The sequence below is a fragment of the Schistocerca serialis genome, chromosome 3 (assembly GCF_023864345.2).
Source record: "Schistocerca serialis cubense isolate TAMUIC-IGC-003099 chromosome 3, iqSchSeri2.2, whole genome shotgun sequence".
NCBI lineage: Eukaryota > Metazoa > Arthropoda > Insecta > Orthoptera > Acrididae > Schistocerca > Schistocerca serialis.
In genome coordinates, this window is record NC_064640.1 from 895,297,364 (window position 1) to 895,320,626 (window position 23,263).

The 23,263-nt window shown below is 39.1% G+C and overlaps 1 long non-coding RNA gene across 1 annotated transcript in view; it reads right to left on the reverse strand.

Annotated features, from left to right (window-relative positions):
- Window positions 1-881: 881 nt before the first annotated feature.
- LOC126471144 (uncharacterized) overlaps window positions 882-23,263 on the reverse strand; it is a 265,310-nt gene continuing 242,928 nt past the window's right edge. The window contains exon 3 of the long non-coding RNA XR_007586299.1: window positions 882-956. This is a non-coding gene — a long non-coding RNA (uncharacterized LOC126471144). The remainder of the gene's footprint in view (window positions 957-23,263) is intronic.

Below are 23,263 nucleotides of genomic sequence, written 5' to 3' on the forward strand. Positions count from 1 at the left end.
GGATATAAAATAAAATTATTGTAAGTTTGCTTGGTTTTAATAATGAAGTTGTATTTCCTAATGAAAAAGCTGTAATTAAAGACGTTCCTACAATAATTCCTTTTGAATTAATAAAGATAAATTTTAATCTTGCTGGCAGAATGTATGTAAAACATAATGATCATTTTTATAAAGAAACTAAAATTGTTGCTTGATATAAACGTATTGCAGAATTTGGTGAACCAATAATTTATGAACCAAAATATCCTGTAAACGTTCGTATTTTTAATACAATTCAAAATTTAGAAGTTACTATAACAGATGAAAATGGTAATTTAATTGATTTTAATGGTGCTATTGTAACAGTTACTTCAGAAATATCTTAATATCTTAATAATTTTTTTCCTTAATAAGTAAGTAATTGTTAAAACAATCATGAATAAAATTGGAAGTTATCAGTTTTACTAATTCTTGTGAATGAGAAAACTAAAAATAATTTTAATGCTCCTAATAAAGATACAGAAATTGAAATAAATATTGGTGATTTTCGGCTACATCCAAATCATGTACAATTATACATGAATTTTAGTGTAATTGGGAATGATGGTATAGATTATCCAGCTTATGATGGAAAATCAAATAAAACATTAATTGATAATTATGTGGCTAAATTGTTTGACTTTGTAACAATAAAAAAGGAAATAATATATTATCTAGAATTGAACATCCTTTTATTTCATCAACAGTTTGATTACATTCAACTTCATCTGTCACTGACAGTATAAGTTTAGAAGGATATATTCTTAATACAGGAAAAAGAAATAGTAGAAGAAATGAAGTACTTTATCCATTATCATTACTTGGTTGTATTTTTAAAGATTATAAAGAAATTATATTTGAAGGAGACTTAACTGTAGTTTTTGCACATAGTTCATCTTCTGGAGATGTAATTCTATGTTGGTCTGATACAAACGATGCTGGAATTGAAATAAAAGATACACTTCAGAAAGAAGGCAAAGTTGTTATAGAATCTATGGGAATACATGTATCTGTTGTTAAATATGAACCAAATTACGAACTTGAACAACGTGAGAATATTTTTAAAAATCCTAAAATTCCTGTTTCTGTTTATGAACTTCAAACTGAAGAAGTTGCTGGTTTATCTAATAAAAACTGTTTTGAACTAGGTCTTACATATTACTATATTTCCACAGAATTTGATATGCCTTATTTTGTATTTGTTGTATTACAAACAAATCGTAAAAATGATCAGTTAGTTGATTAATCATGTTTGATCATGTTAAACTACAGAATATTTATTTAAAAAAGGTAGAAATGAATTTTTCCTCAAGAGATGTGGAATATTAATCCACCAAATAATTTTCTAAAAGCATATGATGCATTTCTTGATTTTAAAAGAATTACTTTACTAAAATCAGATATTGATATTAGTCCATTTAGTTTTATAAATAGTTATCCAATTTATGTAATCAATAAGACTTGTAGAAAGAATGCTGTAACTGCACAAAAAACAACTATGAAACGTTGTGCAAAATTCCAATTGATACACTTCCTTATGTAATTACGTATGGTAAACAGAATCTTACATATGATGCACAACATAGAATACTTACTGAAAATTTTTAAATTATTAACATATGCTTCTATATAAATGAACAAAATACTTAAAATATTTATAAAAATCTTAGTTTCATGTTTATAGACATTTCTAAAACATTTTAAGAAATATATCAAAAATAAAAAGCGATTGTTAAAAATAACTTACTTTTGATAACTAATTTATTTTAATTATTTACTTTTGTTAACTAATACGTTTTAATTATTTACTTACATTCACAATGTGATTTTTAAATTAATGTACTTTCTTAACTAATTCATTTTATTTATTTTCTTATTGTTGTCCATTTTTTGTTGTCTGTTTAATTTTAATCTAATTTACTTTTGTTGACTAATGAATTTTAATTAACTTACATTCATAAAAATTAATGGCCTCCAAAAGTAGCTGAAACTAGGTAGATGAATGTGGTAGAACTGTAAATAAGTATTATCTCAAAAAACATTTAAAAACAACAAATCATGATAATGTAATGGCCACTAAAAGCAGAAAGTAAATAATTTTTATATTTAATTTATTATATATTTATTAGATTCACCTATGGGGAATATATGTAAAATAAGTGATTTTTAGTACATTACTAAAATGATTTTACTTAGTAAAGTACTTAGTAAAGGATCTACTTAACAAGTAAAGTAAGTAGATACCTTTTGTATGTTCTGGATAATTAGGTTAATTTTATGGAAAATAACAAAACTGTGATGTTAATGAGCAATTTTTTTATTTTTTACAAAATTGAGCTAGTGAGTCAGAACATACAAAAGGTATCTACTATCAGTAAAATGCAATATTTCATGATACGTTTCCAGATCTTTAGGCGAATAATATAGATTTTCTGTGGGTCTTAAGAAATTCGGTTCAGTAGACTGCGTGTTCCCTGAAACTATTACCAGTTTGTGTTGTCTTCTCAGTTAGACTTTTAGGGTGTGTGCCTAGCATGTATGGTTTTACTCTGCTGACACTGAATACTTTGTCTATCGTAGCATCATTGTGACTCTCGGTAATAGCATCATAGTCATTGTATAATTCTGTTGGAGGTTGACGGAGAGAATCTGTAAACACGTTGAAGGTTTCTCTTAGTGTTTACTTCCGCTTCAAATGCCCTAACCTCAGCAGCTATAGTTTCCCTCGAACAGCCTTCCATGTCTGGATGACTATGTTTAGTTGACATCTCATTGTATTCTAATCGGACAACTGTGCTGCGTGAAGCTTCATGTTTCCCCTCTTCTTCTTCTTATACTGCTCCCCCTTGTTGGTGATAGGTATTTTCCCTTCAGTTACGTCGCCTACTTTCTTTTCAACTATTCATACGATGTCCTCTTCTCAATAATGGCTGTTTCCCCTTTATTTAAGTTGTTTACTTTCTTTTTGGTTGCAGTAACCCGATTATTCAGTCTATTGTTCATTCTCAGAAGGGTATGACAATACATCTCCAATTCCTTACATATGCCTCCAACTTTACATTCAAGAGTTTGAATTTTCGCGTCCGTGCTGAAGTGAATATTTTTCTGTGAACACCCATCTTATCACACAGAGTGCCCGACATGTGTGCGAATTTATCCATGGTGATGCATATACTGACATACTCACCTTTTTCCATGGCGATATATATTTAGGAACTCCTGGAAGTTCCGTCTGTACCTGCCATCATTCAGTTTCCTTGTTTTATCAATAACAACAAACCCATAGTGTCAGTCATTGCAGTTATCTGCACATATCTTCACAAAATCATTGAATGACATATTAGTTCCTACTCAATCGTGGTAAATGTGTTTTAAATTCAGACTTTTCTATTTGAATGTTATAATTAGGTTTGTATTATTCGTCACCAGCTGTTTTGCGATTCTGGAATATATCTGACTCAGATAAAATACGTCAACAGCCATATGGTACCCTAAACAGAAATATTGTCGAATTTGATCTTGGTTTTTACAGGATCATCGTCAAATATGGACACTGTTTGGTTCTACTTTTTCCAATGGATGGATATGAATTCTCCACTGAATGTCGTGTACGTCACACCATCGACACCCTGCAGTATCTACTGTAATCCTTGGTATTTGGGCTGAAACAGTTTTTTTTGAAAATACACATACATGCTCAAAGCCTACTTCATCGTGACATGTTAGCATCGACGTGAGAACATTTGTCATGCTACAGTTAGAGAAACCTACAATTACTGTATATATATTGTCGGAAAGGAGTACACCACTCTTCTTCCAGTCTTCTTGCACGCCATCACAGCTCCAGTCGTTTACAATTAAGCCTTGATGCTTTGCCCACCCTGCCATGATAACGTTTATGTCAGGTACTGGCGTGCAATGGGTTTTTATAGAAAAATAAAGAACACTACCTCCTGTCATGATGCCAACTATGTCAGCTACGGGCGAGCAATGGGCTTTTACAGAGAATTTAATTATATGATATAATTGTCTGCTGTTGCATGATAGCACTGAAAATACTGGTAGCAATAGCTTTAGTTCTTGCAATTAAATGAGAAGTAGAAATAAAATACATACACGGTAATACACATTTCGATTTCAGCCATCTGTCAGTCTTTCCAACCATCTATAGACCGAACAATTTTGTTACCATAGAGTGCTGGGATAAATGAATGTGTCGCACGATTTCACACGTAGTGCAAAGTCATCATACAGTGTTCTAAAGGACAGGGTTAGAGCAGCACAGTAAATGTCCAGCGAGCGACGTCTCGGATGATACTCGGTTGTCAACTGCTACTTGACCTATGCTTTTCCACGACACAGTTGATCCCATTACATCTCCGTATACCACACTTTAACACTTTTAGCTGCATTCTCGATCTCCATCACAACACACCAGTCTCTGCCTGTGGTTGCTTCAATACTAATATGTAAACGCTTCGAACCCCTAGCAGATAAATTATACACTGAAGTGAGCAGTAGCAGTGCACAGGGCGTAAAATTGGTATCTTCTGATCCTCTATATCCTCACTTTGTCCATGCAGTATCATGGGAATATTCTCCGATGGCGTATATGACGATTTGCGTCATGTTGTTTACGATCCCTGGTGCACTTTTGCGGCTCAGGGACTGGCTGTGTGTCTCCAGCCGAGAATAACAGTGATTGTGAGTTTCAAAAATGGCAAGCAGTTACAACAACAGCATCGGTCTGTGTGACGTGCAGAATGCATCTTGATACTATTCTGCTGCAGAGCCATCATCTGCTGGACAGTATTCCTCTTCTTCTGCAGGCACTCATCCAGTATAAGTACTTTACTTACTCATGTAGGAGCCTATGAGCGCAGTCCTCAGCTGTATGTTTATAGGTAACATGGCTGTTAAAGTACACCCGGTCAGACACCAACAGCTCTTCGATAGAACACATTCCGCACAGCGCCGAGGATGGCAAGCAACTGATGATGGGATGAGAGGATGGATTGGTGGAGGGCGAAGTGGATGGAGCTGAGCATTGGATGCTCTTCAGTGATGTGTATTACATATATGTTTATGCTTACACTGTAGCAAATTAGCATCAACTGCCTGCCTCTTCAGTTTTGGAAGAGTGAATGCTTCATGTGGAATATATCAACAGTTTGTGCATGTGCATGAGCATGGACTGGCCGTAACATGCATCTTGGTTCCATCCTGCTGCATTGCCACAATCTGTTGAACAGAATACTTCTGTCTCTTTCTCCTACACTCTTCTATTATCATTGCCTTCCACCCCTCCCCCCTCCCCCCTCCCACCATTCCCTTGTGCAGTGAGCTATGACTACAGTCCTCCTTCGAATGTGTACATGTAATACAACTATCGAAAGCCACTCTATCTTTCGTATTCATCTCATTGATCAAGCACATTGAGGGGCTTCCACAATGACAGCTCAGCATAGACTGAACCTTTGCCACCAATTCAGGTCACACGAGTTGAGAAAAAAAATTCCCACCCAAAGTTGAGTTTCCTGTCAATTTCTGGAGAGAGCGTGGGGTGTGGCGTCATCTCAGCCTTGGAACAAAGAAATTCCCGCCATTTTGAAATTTTCATCATTTTATAAGATTTTCCGCCAAAATTCGAAATTCCTGGCAATACGACAGGTAGGGGCGAGGGAGGGGTAAGGGAAGGGGAGGGGGCGGGGACCCACGTGCCAGCTGGGGAAAACCCATGATGTCATATCAATTTGGTATCAAAATTTGTGTGGTACTCTTTTTGCCCCACTACTAACGTACTGGGTTCTATTACCTAAAAAGCATTCGAGCCTCTCATATCTGGGGACCTGATTTTCAACATCTTTCTATAGCTCGATTCTCTTCTGTTCCGGTTCCCACCGATCATGATTCACTACTATACAATGCTGTGTCCTAAACGCATATTCTCACAAGTTCTTCGTCAGATTAAGCGAATCCAGTAACTTAATCATTGTGCCACCTCGATGGGTAGCGCTTTAGTCACGCAGCGGGACGGAATGTTAAAAGCACATTTCTACCAGAAACAACACTTAGCGAGGAAAAATACTGAGAAAAGAAGTGCAGTGCAAAGAAGCCGCTAAGATTAGCAACGAATTCCTTCGCTGCAAAGACAGTGTGCGCAGCCAAGTCTAGTCCTCGAGTGAATCCGCTCGGGTATTCAGATAAGAAACGTCGCGGAAATATGTTCTGACGTAGGAGACCGAGCGCTATGCTGTACACGAGGACAACAAGAACAAGGTAAGTGAGGGCGTGACGTTACGGAAGGTAAGCGGCGGAACTGGAAGATCGCGACTTTATCAGTGACACGCAGACTGCGCACCGCCACCAGAATCGCTCCTAAAAACTGCAACACAGAGAAGAAAACATGTAACTAAGATTAATTTCATATCGATTGTAAGATTAAAGAACAGTACGTAAACTCTGATTATCCGAAATTACTGTCTGAGTCTCTACAGTTCGTGGTATGACATGAAAGGCGGGTATGAATATTTTAGGGGGTATTTTCTAACTAGCTGTTGAAACGCGGGTCCACAAATCATAAGCAACTGTGGATACAGGACCATGATCAGCAAGATACCAACCAATCATTTTCCAAATGCGTTTGATGGATGGCATGTCACGGGAACGTGCAATCCAGGGAAGTAGTGCTACATGTCGTCCTTTGAAGAAGGCGTCCACGTTTCCGTGCTTCAGACTTACCACGCAGGCATTTTTTCGCGCAGACGATGAGTCCGATCTGTTTCGGCTAAAATGGAATTTACACTACTGGCCATTAAAATTGCTACACCAAGAAGAAATGCAGATGATAAACGGGTATTCATTGGACAAATACATTATATTAGAACTGACATGTAATTACATTCACGCAATTTGGGTGCATAGATCCTGAGAAATCAGTACGGTACCCAGGACAACCACCTCTGGCCGTAATAACAGCCTTGATACGCCTGGGCATTGAGTCAAACAGAGCTTGGATGGCGAGTACTGGTACATCTGCCCTTGCAGCTTCAACACGATACCACAGTTCTTCAAGAGTAGTGACTGGCGTATTGTGACGAGCCAGTTGCTCGGCAAGCATTGACCAGACGTTTTCAATTGGTGAGAGATCTGGAGAATGTGCTGGCCAGGGCAGCGGTCGAACATTTTCTGTATACAGAAAGGCCCGTAGAGGACCTGCAACATGCGGTCATGCATTATCCTGCGCGTCGGGTGATACGCCAGTATGCCGATGACGAATACACGCTTCCAATGTGCGTTCACCGCTATGTCGCCAAACACGGATGCGACCATCATGATGCTGTACACAGAACCTGGATTCATCCGAAAAAATTACGTTTTGCCATTCGTGCACCCAGGTTCGTCGTTGAGTACACCATCAGGCGCTCTTGTCTGTGATGCAGCGTCAAGGGTAATCGCAGCCATGGTCTCCGAGCTGATAGTCCATGCTGCTGCAAACGTCGTCGAGCTGTTGGTGCAGATGTTTGTTGTCTTGCAAACGTCGCCATCTGTTGACTCAGGGATCGAGACGTGGCTGCACGATCCGTTACAACCATTCGGATAAGATGCCTGTCATCTCGACTGCTAGTGATACGAGGCCGTTGGGATCCAGCACGACGTTCTGTATTATCCTCATGAATCCAACTATTCCATATTCTGCTAACAGTCACTGGATCTCGACCATCGCGAGCAGCAATGTAGCGATACGATAAACTGCAATCGCGATAGGCTACAATCCGACCTTTATCGAAGTCGGCAACGTGATGGTACGCATTTCTTCTACTTTTACGAGGCATCACAACAACGTTTCACCAGCCAACGCCGGTCAACTGGTGTTTGTGTATGAGAAATCGGTTGAAAACCTTCTTCATGTCAGCACGTTGTAGGTGTCGTCACCGGCGCCAACCTTGTGTGAATGCTATGATAAGCTAATCACTTGCATATCACAGCATCTTCTTCCTGTCGGTTAATTTTCGCGTCTGTAGCACGTCATCTTCGTGGTGTAGCAATTTTAATGGCCAGTAGTGTAAGTAACCTGATGAGAAAGCGCTGTAAAATTGGGGAAAACTATTCAGTTTCAGAATTTGAAATGGTGACTATTACTAAAAGGTCTCATTTTTTAAAAATTTAACCGTTATTTAGTTTCAGCTTTCTGGGGGTGGACTCGCAACGACCAAGTCAGCCATTGTATTATGTAATTTATAATTCTAATATAAAAAATTTAAGAACGTAAAAGGATAATGTTTAAGACACGATGATAGGAATGATATTTACAAGGGTTGGACGAAAGCATGGAAACACCACAAGAAATGCATGCTTGAACATAAATGTAGATGCTAGCCAAGCCTTATGGTGTTGATGTTGCATTTGGCCACCAACGGTACCTGTGCAATACTCTCAATACGCTGCAAGCGCCAGTCGTAGACAGAATAGTTTTCTGTGTAGCTGTGAGTGCACCATGTCAAAACTAAGTGAATTCGAATGTGTGCAAACTCTTGGTGCTGATGTGGTGGCTGCTTCCGTAACCAAGGTAGGCGCAGTGTTTGGTGTTTCAAGAGGCACGGTACCGATGATTTACACTGCATACAGGGAAAGTGGGAAAACATCAACCGCTAACTTCCTGGCCGATTAAAACTGTGTGCCGGACCGAGACTCGAACTCAGGACCTTTGCCTTTCACGGGCAAGTGTTCTACCAACTGCGGTACCCAAGCACGACGCACGCCCCGTCCTCACAGCTTTACTTCTGCCAGTACCTCGTCTCCTACGTTCCAAACTTAGCAGAAGCTCTCCTGCGAACCTTGCAGAACTAGCACTCCTGAAAGAAAGGATATTGCGGAGACATGTTTTAGCCACAGCCTGAAGGATGTTTTCAGAATGAGATTTTCACTCTGCAGTGGAGTGTGCGCTGATATGTAACTTCCTGGCAGATTAAAACTGTATGCCGGACCGAGACTCGAAATCGGGACCCTTGCCTTTCGTGGGCAAATGCTCTACCAACTGAGCTACCCAAGCACACAGTTTTAATCTGCCAGGAAGTTTAATATCAGGGCACACTCCGCTGCAGAATGAAAATATAATTCTGGAAACATCCCCCAGGCTGTGGCTAAGCCGTGTCTCCACAATGTCCTTTCTTTCAGGAGTGCTAGTTCTGCAAGGTTCGCAGAAGAGCTTCTGTTAAGTTTGGAAGGCAGGAGACGAGGTACTGGCAGAAGTAAAGCTGTGAGGACGGGGCGTGAGTCGTGCTTGGGTAGCTCAGTTGGTAGAGCACTTGTGTTGGACGGAGAGACGTTTAATAAGTGTATTATCTGTAACCATACAGCTGAGGTCTGTGTCTATCGCTGTTCGGCGTCAGAGTTCGCTACATATGTCTCCCGCTGCATTGCTCAATAATCATCCTGCAGTTCAGGTGATTGAAATTCAGGATGCCAGTGCACACTACCAGATATGGGAAAATGCTTTACTGTTCTAATTACACATCGAAATTGTCATGAAAAAAAAAACCCATCATCCATAAGCAATGGGTCATAAAGCAACACATGTACCTGCGACTGGGAAAAATCATCGTCCCAAATGATTTCACCAGGAGAGAGGGGCAGCAGTTGCACATGTGTTCTCCCCAGTGAGCGGTCATGAACTTGCCAATTTAGAGCCAACCTTCATCCCCCGTACCACCCCTCATCCCTCCCTCTCCCCACCACAGGTAGGAATACAGGCCTGTTCTATCTTATCACTGATGGTCCAGAAAGAGATCCTCTGGTGGCAGTGACATACTGTCTCTGGTCTGCGGAACTCAGTCACAGATGGACGCCTCCTGCAATCTATTAAAGATATTTCTCAGAAAGACTGTACCCCTTGTGGAACAACAACGAAATTTCGGAAAACCCCCCCATATTGCTCTTTCAAACGAACAGCTGCTTCGACTGCTAGCTGTTCATCTAAACTGCAGCTGCACGCCCCCATGCCACCAGCATACCGCCCCCGCAAGCGCCCGCGATTCTGCGAAAAAAAATACTTAATAGTAACAGGTGTATTTAAAGTCAACACACCTCTTAATGTCAAGACACCTCTTATAAGCGAGCATCTATTATAAAGAGAGAAAAAAACACACAATCAGGACGATAATAATGTCCTGTTTCCACGAAAATTTTCTTTTACTGTTTATGAGTAATATCGGTATAGTTTGAGAGCAATCATAGTGTTCAAATTATAAATTGGCATGCATGAGGGCATTACACTTTTTTCATATGATTGAATTATCAATATAGAACGGCATCTATACAGTCATTCTTGTACGTTCGACTACAGGATACAATTCGCATCTCTCTCTCTGTCTCTCTCTTCCTCCCTCCTCCCACACCCCCCTCCCATTAAAAATTATGCTCTGACTGCATTCACTTTCAACCCTCCTCCTCCCCCTGCAAACTACGTGAGTCTTCGTAACAAATACTTCAACAAAGGCAATATTAGTATTACACAGAAATGCTATGTTAAAACAGGGGAATCATATACATCCCAATCCAGGACTGTGTCTACACTCATGCAGTCGAATACAGGTATTACCAGATTACAGTTGGTTCTCACAACCAATGTTATTCCATAAGCATTAAGGAGAGGAATCAATGTGTTTATCAGACATAAGCCATTTCTTAGCATATTCTATAGGGGAGTGTATTGATTCTACACACTACCTAACATCAGATCATTACTTCTGTGTGCAGGAGGAATGCTACAAGGGCTATGATGATGCTACTGTAAACAGCAATTAGATTGTTACATCTCCTTTGGCTACTGATTGTGCTTACTCCATCTTAAGAAGTCAGTGTTTCTTCATATGCATTTTCGAGGAGCTGGGCGTTGGCTGTAACTCGATGTATAAACTATCGGAAATATTCATGTCGTTTTTCCCTCGCTCTATTTCCTAGTGTGGCATAGTTGCATCTGCCAAAACCATTGCTACTACTAATAAGCATGTCTCACATGCGAAATGTGATTGAGGGTACGTACGTTTCAGACATAAAAAGGTATATAAAATCCACCAGTTTCGTGAGAGAAAGAGCAGCAGTCTCCCACCTTCATTATAGTTGGTTTGTAAGTAGCTCGAGTACCGGATATACGTCAACGATGACATCGTAGTAAGGAACAGCTCGGTCGCTTCCTAGGACATCAGAATAGTGTAGAAGGAAGTAATTTTATCATCTTAAAGTTCGTCACCATAATAATTGATGTAGAAAACTTGCACGTGCATGGTGGTTGTATGTCAGGCGGTGGACATACATGTCCTGTATTAGAGTATTAAGAGCATTACATTCTACACGACTAATACTTTGGAAACCAAATGGGTTTAACACCATAGCGTTTTAAGCGCAGAACTGTGTAGTCATTCGAGTATGTGTTTATGCTTAATGACCATTTCTCTCGTACAGGTACTGAAACCAGACAATGGAATAATACTCCAGAATTGATAACACAGTTGATTTAGGTCAAATGTTTCAAACTCCATCATGTATAAACCACACGTTTTTTCTTAACTGTTCATTATACCGCCATGACACTCTCATGTCTACTATATACCGATAAGGGGTGCTAAACTTGCGGCGGTGCGATTCCTTTCTGTTTTTTTTTTTTTTTTTGTTTTTTTTTTTTTACCAGCACCTGTCTGTGAACTCGACACAGCAGATCACCGGTAGGAAAGCCGAGCAGAAACCTACCATACTGCGACTCGCACCAGGCTGCGTACAATATAACTATTCTAAAAATCGGGAAAATGTCTTAATTTCGAAAGAGAGGTGGAAATACTGGCAAAACTTCGCTATATGATGAAGTCAAGAGTTACACGTTCACTGATAGGCCCATGCTAAACCTAACACATGCACAAATCCTTTCACTCATGTTAGCAAGTTTATGGTAATGTATTTCCCGAAATCTGAAAAGCTACTAAGCACGGATTGTTCTTAAATGAAAACGCTCACCATACTATTAAGTATATCAGTGCTTAATGCACTCAGGTTTTTAGTCACCGATCTGCTCAATATGCCATGCGAGATTACAGTCTTTTCTCACACTGTACTTTCTAAAAATAAACACATCGGAATAAATACGCCTTCACTTTAAAGCACTTTTGAGGCATGCAGCACAACTAAAACCGGCAAACTATAACTTCCTACGGAGCTCATACTACACATGACCATACGATTGAAAGGCTGGGCTCCGACCACTTTAGATTGCTGTAAGTATTCTCTATCTCCAAGAGAAAAGATGCACAAAGGATACTCCGTTCTGATTGGTTAGTTTTCTTTAATGCCAATAGAAAAATATTATTCTCCCTCGTTAGTCCGCGCTTATCATGACTAACCCATCAACAAATAACACGCTTTCGAATTGTACTTTTTCCCGAAATAAATGTTTAACATTGTGATATTTTATTTATACTTTACATTATTAGCTTTTTTCATTTGCACTAGAATTAGCTTTCCTTTTACCACGAACTTACTTAAGATACTATGATACAAAATTCCCCGTCGTCTGCATTCACAGTGTCATAAAAGATTCTCACGCTAGTTCGTACAGCGTTTGTCAGTATAACAATGATATACATATTTACTTTAGATCACATTCATGCATCATTCACACTATTAAAAACATATACAAAACTGTACAAACATGAATAAACAAAAAAGCCTTCAAGAAATAAACACAATATCATCATCTTTTCTTTGGGCATTTGTCTCACTTCAATGGGGGTCAGCCTTGTTACTATGGATTTTGTGATGTTAATGTCAGAGAGTGGCTGGATGCCTTTCCTGTCGCCACCCCGTACCCCCTGGGACAGAATTAGTATACTCCAGCTGTCTGCATCTAGTGTAAACCATGAAATAGTGCGAACATTTCCAAATGTCTGTGAGTCATGTAACTGAGGTGGTACGTGGGGACCAGGCCAGTATTCACCTAGGGGGATGTGGAAAACCGCCTAAAAACCACATCCAGGCTGGCCAGCACATGAGCCCTTGTCATTAATTCACCAGACGGATTCGATGCGGGGCTGGAGTGCCTACCTGAGTCCAGGAAGCAGCGCATTAGCACTCTCGGCTAACCTGGCGGGATAGAAATAAACAGAACAATTCACCAAAAAAAAAACATTCTCTTGACCTGTTTCTTGAACGTCTCTGTCTGCTACTGTGCTCTGGTGGATGAAAATTAGAATTATGTACTAAACTGAACCTGCTTCAGACTGTCACTGTGCATGCATGAGTCATTCTCCTGATACGCAGGTTCCAGATGGGACTGCTATAAAGGTACCCCCCTCCCCTCCCCCCCGATTATAAAGCTTTTTTCAAAAATTTTAGAATTGTACAAAATTATCAGTCCCTGCTTCAAATTTTAAATCATTCAAAAATTGTCATTCTTATAAGCTAAAATTACAAATTTCTTACTCTGGACAAGGCAATCTACAACTAACCTAGCGTAATCTTTTAATTTCTTTATGAAAACTCATTTCTTACTTGACAAAATTAACACAAATTTTCAAGACAAATTTCCAACATTTTAATAACTTTTTCATGAAAGTCATTTTAAGTTACCTTTTTTCACTTTCTTTAAAAGTGTACTCCCATTTAATAATGGTATTTTATCCTACCTTAGCACAAGCATATCACTATAATTGTCACATACTTTTCCCAGGTTTTTCATTATTTTGCATTGTAACATACATAACATTCCTCCATTCTCCACATATCTGTCCATCCAGGGTTTACATGCAACGTTGTCCCTGAAACCATACTTCCATCTGACTACTTTCTTTTCATACATCCTAATACACAATCACTTATTATTTAAAAAAATTTTTTACAAATTTTATATTTCATTTAACTTGACATCAAATGAAAACAGATTAACAGACTACTCCTGTTTTTTACTTTAAGCAGAAGGATCAAATCTACTACAAAATTTTTTCAAACGTTTATTTCCTTTAGAAGACTTAATAAGTTTCATAAAAAAAAAACAAGTTCCTATTGAAAGTAAAACTTAAACTTTTTCTTCGCTTTAACTCAGCTGGAGGAAATTTAATTGTGAGAAACACATTTCACACAAAGCAATTATTTACAAACATTTTATAATACATAGTTACCACTTTCATGCAGTGTATCTTTGCATCACTTCTTATTTTTTACCACTATTGAACAGAAATAACAAAATTTATTTACAATATATATATATATATATATATATATATATATATATATATATATATATATATATATATATAGTTTCCTCATTCATTCATATTCCTTTCCTAGTAAATGTTCTTCATCTTTATACACATATATTTTTCCTCACATTTGTTAAACTTCCTTTAACTATGTGGCCACTGTGTACCACTTTTCACCATTACAACACGCCTTTTCCTGACCACTACACTTTCGTGTTCATTATCAAAATTTCCTTTATTAACTGCACTTGTCACATCCGGTTACTTTCAATTCCCTACATTAACATACTTATGTCGTCACTTCATTTCATTACAATTTGACCCCCATTTCTCTCACCATAAAACTTATTTCGTCATAAGAAACCATAACACCGTCTGAGGCTCTCAAACGCTTTACCTACACTGATAGAGAAGAAACGTAAAGATGATACATTCAGCTCACAATGCAGAGGAGGAAGATTGACAATACAAAAAGAAACTGAAGTAGTATTGTCAATAACTCGAGCACCTGGCATTGCATAGGTTGCAACAACCTCTGAGGTCTCCAAGCTTAGCTCACATGTAACTCTGGACTAATGTAGCTTTCCAGATCGATGATATTTCTTAAGCGCAATGGTTTCATTTCCTCAGGGTCCACCCCCACATTATCCCCATACTCATTGTAGCCTTCTAAATCATCCATCCTTCTACAATACATAATTGGTATACTGGCTACTTCTTCTTTGGTCAAATTATTTTTCCGAAAAAATGGTACAACCACATCGTTCCAATTTATTTAAAAAATTACAACATTTCCATTAAAATTTGATCTCCCTTTGTACTGGTTGAAGAAATCTAAGCCAATTAGCATTTTTATACATAGATCAGGCATTATAAGTAAGTTATGGAGTAGCTGCACACCATTTATTTTCACTTGCAACAGAACTTCATGTTTAAGAGGTTTTTTAACTTTTCCTGTATCTACCACTATCTGAACCCCCATTACTGGCATTATTACAAGTTCATTTCTATTTGGCAACGCTTCAAACCAACTTTTACTCACAACACATAAATCACTGCTACTATCTGCTAAACACTGCACTTCTTCTTTGCACACTTGCAGATTAATTACTGGCTGACTCAGCACCTTCCTTTCATTGCTAGCGTCAGAACCCTCCTCCAACAAATCGTTCACCACCTCCCTCCTACCGAAACCTCCATATTTCCAGAAATTACACAGATTTTTGCAGAATTACCCTCATCATTTTGTCCCCCAAACTAACTATTCTCTCCACTAATGACAACTCAACACTTTTTTTCGGCGTTTCGCCATTCTCCCTTTCCTCTCTCTCTTCTTTTTTTCCACAATTAGTTGGCTGGCCCCCATTTTGGTCACCATTTTCCTGCCTTTCCCTTATAACCTCACAAATGTCATCATTTATAGACACTAGTATTTCTTCTACACTGACATCACTAATCTCCTGTAATTCTGCAGCTTCTGTACTTTCTCCCTCCACAGAAAATGACTCGACTTCAACATTGTTGCTAAAGACTTTCTGGCAATCAGGTTCTGTCACATTTTCTGCTAATACAACACCCATTTCATCTGCAATACAGTGCTTCTGTTGTTTGCGTCTGTCCAAAAACTCCCCTAAATCTTCATTAAACATATTTTTATGTAGCTCGTTCCGTCTGTTGTTACTACCTTCTTCTGCTCCTCACTTATAATCCCTGTTGGTTTACTTCTAACACCTACAAAAGGTTTTGCCAGTGGGTTAAAATTACTACTTCCCTTTCACAGACGTAATTTAGTTTAACGGATTCTGGGATTCTGTACCATTTCTTACGTTTACCCCCATTTGCTGTCACCTTGGCGCAAAATCATCCTCTCGCACCGGAGAATAAGATCGATAATTGTGCACCTGCTTCCAATTATTTCGCCTATCATTTGCTTGATAGCGCCACTTCCCTGCACCACTGTTCCTGCTGTTTCCACGGTGCTCGCCAATTCTTCTGTTAAAGTTTACATTCTGCCGCAGTTCTGCATTATTTGTTGGTCTTACATTACGATTTGCATGCTCCTCTTCATGCAAAAACTTCTCAACGCTCTCCAAACAACTAATGAATTTATGAAAGTCATCCCTCAGAGCTGCAATAGTTTTGTTTCTCCAGTTCATGGGCAGTTTACCTTCCAGGCCCATAACAATTTGTTCTGGCTTGACTTTATTGTTCAAATGTGAGAAATTTGTCATCCATTTTAACACGAACTTTCTTACGCTTTCCTTTCTGGGATTAAACTTTTCCCCAGCCCAGAAGCTATTTAACAACTCCATTTGCTTTTGCTTGCCCCAATATTCTTTAAAAACCGCCTCTGTAAATTCATCTAGCCAGTATGGTACTGTTCAGTAGCGATAATCCCCAAAATTCTAGCCTTTCCCAAGAATTTAGACGTAATACACCCTATTTTTTGTCTGTCTGACCACAAACTAGGTTGAACACCTTCAAAGTCATTCCCAAATTCTATTGGACGTACATTTCCTGTTGGATCAAAACGTAAATACTGCCTGTTAGCGACATATGATATTTCACACGATTCTGTTACAAAACTACACCTACTAATGTTAGTTCCATGTCTGAGGTTAGTTTCAACTTGGCATAACCTACTGCTATGCTCATGCAACTTATTTTCAACCTTTTCTACCTGGTTCGTGACCTGAAGAACATTTTCTGCAGACACGCCCACTCGGTCAGACACACTTTTTACTTCATTCATACATTTGAATTATTCAGAACTGATCTTCCTGTTTAACAATTTGTGATCATTTACATACATAGACTCTCCGCCGCTATTTTGACCTCTACTTTCTATACACTTTCTCTTATCAAATCTACCCTTTGTTTCTTTCTAATAGCAACTTCTTTCAAAGCATCTGTTAATTCACTTTGTACAGTTTTAGTGGAGTGTTGGTAGTTAAATGGTTCAAATGGCTCTGAGCACTATAGGACTTAACAGCTGTTGTCATCAATCCCCTAGAACTTAGAACTACTTAAACCTAATAACCTAAGGACATCACACACATCCATGCCCGAGGCAGGATTCGAACCTGCGACCGTAGCAGTCGCGTGGTTCCCGACTAGGCGCCTAGAACCGCTCGGCCACCGCGGCCGGCGTGTTGGTAGTTATTCTCAACCTGAGAAATTTTTCCATCCACTTTACTTTCTAACGAATTCCAATCATTTTTCCACATTTATTTTAAAACAACAGTCTGCTTTTCAATTTTTCATTAAAATCACTAGTTTGCTTTTCAAGTTTTTCATCATGTTTACTGATTTTCTGATTAAAATCACTAGTTTCCTTTTCAATTTTCTGACCGATTGTTTCAGCCAAATTAGTATGTCCATCTTTTATACAACCCTTTAACGCTGCAAACATTTCTTGCATACTTCCTGGTTCTATTTTCTGCATTACTGTTTCCTGTTTATCTCGTTCCACAGGTACTATACCAAATTTGGTATCCACATTTGACACATTTGTTTCCGTAACAGTGTCTTGGATGAGCACTGGACATCTGCTACTTGTCACTGTGGAACATGGGTCTAAACGTAGACAATCCTCAATGCTGCAGACACATCCTATTTCCACATGCTGCAATGCCCTCCACAATTTTTTCACCAATAAGATGACAGTACCTTTTTCATTTCTACTACCACACGCATGTTGTGAACAGCACCCTTCAGCAGTAGTCAACACTGGAACAGTGATCATGTACATGACTGCAAAATGAGGTACCAATGCTCATGGTCTCTTCAAAATGGAACAGTGAGACGTCTGCTACCCTGTCACTGTGGAAGATGAGATTAAATGTATAGGTCATCACCTTCAGACAACTGGTTGTAAATGCTCCACAATGCCAAGAACTACTCCAGTTCCCATACGTTACGATGTCTTTCACATTTTTATCAATAAGAGCCATCGCCTATTTTTTTTATTTCTACCATCCCGTTTGTTGTGGGAGCAGCTTAGTTTACACCAAGCACTGTCCAGCTTTCTGTGAGAGTCAATGGATTGAAATGTGTTAATGTCGGTTTAGCACCTGACATGGACCAAGTCATAGTAAAAAGCAAAATGTATGGCAATGTACGAAACTGTAGCCATACACTGCTTGGATGTTTTACAACTGAAAAACAATGCTTATGAAAGAACAACACAGGACCCCTCTCTTGTGTTTGATAGTCTGTGGGATATGGTCTTCCTCCAGTACAGGCGACAAAACTTTACACAGGTCTGTGAAAGCGATTCAATCACTGGTCACCTCTAATTTCCCACTACATGTATATGTAATATGTTGGATGTCAACACGCAGACAGTATTTGTTTTTCGATATATCAGAAGAGAGAAATGTGCTAAATTGTTATTGTTGTTGTTGTTATTGTTGTCTTCAGCCCTGAGACTGGTTTGATGCAGCTCTCCATGCTACTCTATCCTGTGCAAGCTCCTTCGTCTTCCAGTACTTACTGCAACCTACATCCTTCTGAATCTGCTTAGTGTATTCATCTCTTGGTCTCCCTCTACGATTTTTACCCTCCACGCTGCCCTCCAATGCTAAATTTGTGATCCTTTGATGCCTCAGAACATGTCCTACCAACCGGTCCCTTCTTCTTGTCAAGTTGTGCCACAAATTCCTCTTCTCCCCAATTCTATTTAATACCTCCTCATTAGTTATGTGATCTACCCATCTAATCTTCAGCATTCTTCTGTAGCACCACATTTCGAAAGCTTCTATTCTCTTCTTGTCTAAGCTATTTATCGTCCATGTTTCACTTCCATACATGGCTACAATCCATTCAAATACTTTCAGAAACGACTTCCTGGCACTTAAATCTATACTAGATGTTAACAAATTTCTCTTCTTCAGAAACGCTTTCCTTGCCATTGCCAGTCTACATTTTATATCCTCTCTACTTCGACCATCATCAGTTATTTTGCTCCCCACATAGCATAACTCATCTACTTCTTCTTATGTGTCTCATTCCCTAATCTAATACCCTCAGCATCACCCGACTTAATTGGACTACATTCCATTATCCTCGTTTTGCTTTTGTTGATGTTCATCTTATATCCTCCTTTCAAGACACTGTCCATTCTGTTCAACTGTTCTTCCAAGTCCTTTGCTGTCTCTGACAGAATTACAATGTCATCGGCGAACCTCAACGTTTTTATTTCTTCTCCGTGGATTTTAATACCTACTCCGAACTTTTCTTTTGTTTCCTTTACTGCTTGCTCAATATACAGATTGAATAACATCGGGGAGAGGCTACAGCCCTGTCTCACTCCCTTCCCAACCACTGCTTCCCTTTCATGTCCCTCGACTCTTATAACTGCCATTTGATTTCTGTACAAATTGTAAATAGCCTTTCGCTCCCTGTATTTTACCCCTGCCACCCTTAGAATTTGAAAGAGAGTATTCCAGTCAACATTGTCAAAAGCTTTCTCTAAGTCTACAAATGCTAGAAATGTAGGTTTGCCTTTCCTTAATCTATTTTCTAAGATAAGTCGTAGGGTCGGTATTGCTTCACGTGTTCCAACATTTCTGCGGAATCCAAACTGATCTTCGCCAAGGTCGGCTTCTACCAGTTTTTCCATTCGTCTGTAAAGAAGGAGGTTCTATTACAAGGAATGATATGACTGGTTAAAGTTTGGATGCAGATATTTTGCAGCTTTTTTTACCTACTCTGGATGTTACAAAATAATGATAAGGAGTGCTCTTGAATGTAATATATGACTGTATAGACGTTGATTTGTATCGGTACTTCATACATCTGCAATGAAAGGATTATCCTCATGCATGATAGTTTATAATTTGAACATGTAGAATGATCTCAAACAACACTGATTTTACTTATAAAACTAAGAGAAGTCGACTGTATCTATTCTCGTGGAAGCAAGACTGTTTTTATTATTATTGTAAGTATTGTGTGTTAAAAAATATGTTCTCTACTAGGTGACGTTAATAGGTTTTATTACAAGGCACGCTCTCACAATTTTTTTTTCTTTACGTTTTGTAAATGCCATTGGGAGATAGCAATGCACTGGTAAAACGTGACCTGCCATAGTGTACAAAACAATAATGTCCTCTTGAAGTATAGCTTGTCGTTGTCGAACGTAAAAGGATTTCATTTTTTGTGACATGGAACCAAATGAAGTGAAAGGCTGTATTTTGTAATATTATTTCACATTCTGAAATGTTTATAATAAATACATGCATGGAAATTTATTTACAGACATTCATTTTAACGCAAGGGACGCTCTGAAGTCATGTAAGTTTGCTCATCAAACTGAAAGAAATCTTTTAACTGTGTTTTTTCTTCATCGGTGTTTACATTCTTGCTTTTTTTACACTGATGACAGTTTCGAAATAATGTGTGCATTCTGCAGTGATCCATTGCCTTTGTAGCAAAATAGTGGATGTTTTTTTTTCCATTTTACGCAGGGTAGACATGTATAGGAGATGTGAGCTGGATTAATACTTCTGTCAGATGTATAGCACTGACCTCTGCAGTTCGGTCGTCTGTAATTGGCAGCAGTGCTGTAGAAAGGGGAAGACAGAGATGTGAATTGTATCCTGCAGTCGAATGTAAAAGAATGACTGGTACATTGATAATTCAACTGTCTGAAAAGATTGTAATGTTGTGCACAACAATTTATAATTTGAACGTGATGAATCTGTCAGACTATACCGATTTTGCTCATGAAAGTAAAAGGAAATGGACCGTACCTATTTTCATGGCAACATGACATTTATTATCATTGCGATTGTGTTTTCTTTTTCCTTTTTAATAGATGCTCGCTTATAAGAGGTGTAATGAATACAATTGTGTTTTTCTCACAGAATGGTGAGCCCTTGTGGGGATGGTATGCCGGGGGCGTAGGTGGCATGCAGTTGCAGTTTGGGCAAACAGCTCATAGTTGGAGTATCCATCATTTATCTCGCTTTTGTCTGTGGCCCACCAGCTTCGCAGCCTATTGTGTATGTCGACATCATCAGCACGGACCGACTGCATTGACGTCTGGCTATGGCCTGCCACATCTATCTGCTGAGACAGGTGCTGCAGGCATGCAGAACCAGTAGCAGCTCTCCATTTGAAGAAAGTAATATGGAGAGTTTTCCAGAATTTCGTTGTTGTTCCAGATGGGGTACAATCTTTCTGAAAAATATCTTTAACAGATTGCAGGAGGTGTTCATCTGTGACTGACTGCCGCAGACCAGAGACAGTATGTCACTGCCGCCAGATGGATCTCTTTCTCGACCATCAGTGACAAGATAGAACAGGCCTATATCCCCTACCCATGGTGGGGAGAGGGAGGGAAGAGGGATGGTAGGGGGGAGGTAAGATTGGCTCTAAGCTGGTTGGTTCATGACCGCACATCAAGAAGAACACATGTACATCTGCCGCCCCTCTCTCCTGGTGCAATATTTTGGGACGCTGATCTTTCCCAATCGCAGGTACATGTGTTGCATTATGACCCATTGTTTATGAGTGCTGTTTTTTTTTCACGACCATTTCGATGTGTAATTAGAACAGTAAAGCATTTTCCTTCGTTTTTGGTAATGTGTATTGGCATCCTGAATTTCGATCACCTGAGCTGCAGGATGATTGTTGAGCAATGCAGCGGGAGGTATCTACAGCGAACTCTGACGTCAGACAGCGATAGATACAATCCACAGCTGTATGCATACAGATAATAAACTTATCAAACTTCTCTCTGTCCAACACCAGCATCTCGTCAGTTGCGCACAATTTCAACCAAAAATGAAGATAGTACCTTCCACTTCTGCTTCTTTCCCACTGTCTTGTAGGTGAGGGGATCGTCCTATGTAGAGTTTGAGTACGTCTGCTACTAGTTTCGAGTGGCAGTGTGAATTTTTTCCCGGCAGTTTTATGACATCATTAACTTTTGAGCTGTATTGCGATTTTAGGTGTTCCTTGTAAGGAGCATTACGCATATAGTTGTTTAATTAGGTCCAATCTTAATGGTTAATTACATAATTAAGACCATCTTTACTTCAGTTTGCCAACCAAAATAAATGAACTACAGTAACCTAACCTTCCTCTCCTGCGTCTGGGCAGTTTCCATGTGTCTGTATGTGCACTTGGACTTTCCATCCAGAAGGACTAGTTTTGAGTCTCGGAAAGGCATCGTTATTTTGAATTTGCCGTCAATTTCTGTGGGAGTGGTTGAGGTGGTTGAGGTGGGATGTCAGCACAGCCCTAGAACAACGAAATTCCTGCTATTTTTGAAATTACCATCATTTTTTTGAATTTCCCACCACATTTAGAATTTCCTGGCAATAGGGTATGTGGAGGAGGGGGAGGTATTGGGAGGGGGGGCGAGGACCCACGTGCTTGCAGGGCAAAACAAATGACGTGACCCAGGGTGGGTGAGCAGGTGGGAGATAATTAATTGCTCAATTTAATTAATTTGCAAATCAATTTGATATGAAACGTGCACCAGCACCGCTATCATTCCACTGCTTAGTCAGCCCTATGACGTGATAGTTTAAGATAGCGATCCAAGATCGCTGACGTGGGATACTGACCAAGCCCTATGACATCATAATTGTAAAAGGTACTCTAAGATTGCTGACCTGGAATACTTGCACAGACTTATGATGACAGAATGCCAATGGCTGACTTGGAATGCTGACTCAGACCTATGACACCAGAATTCATGATGGTGATCCAACATAGTGGACGCTGGGATACTGATCCTGCCATCTGATGTCAGAGTTCAAGATGGCAATCCAAAATGGGTGACCTGATTATACTGGCACAGCATATATGGTTGTCATATTTCATATGTTCTAAGTACTGAATCCTTTTCTGGTGGGATATTAAAAAATCATTTCATGTGATGGTAGAGTCCACTTATGCTATGGTTAGACAACCGCATCCACTGTTGGGAAAGGATAGAAATGTTTATGTCTTTGTTCAGATAAACACCACAAGGGAGAGAACCC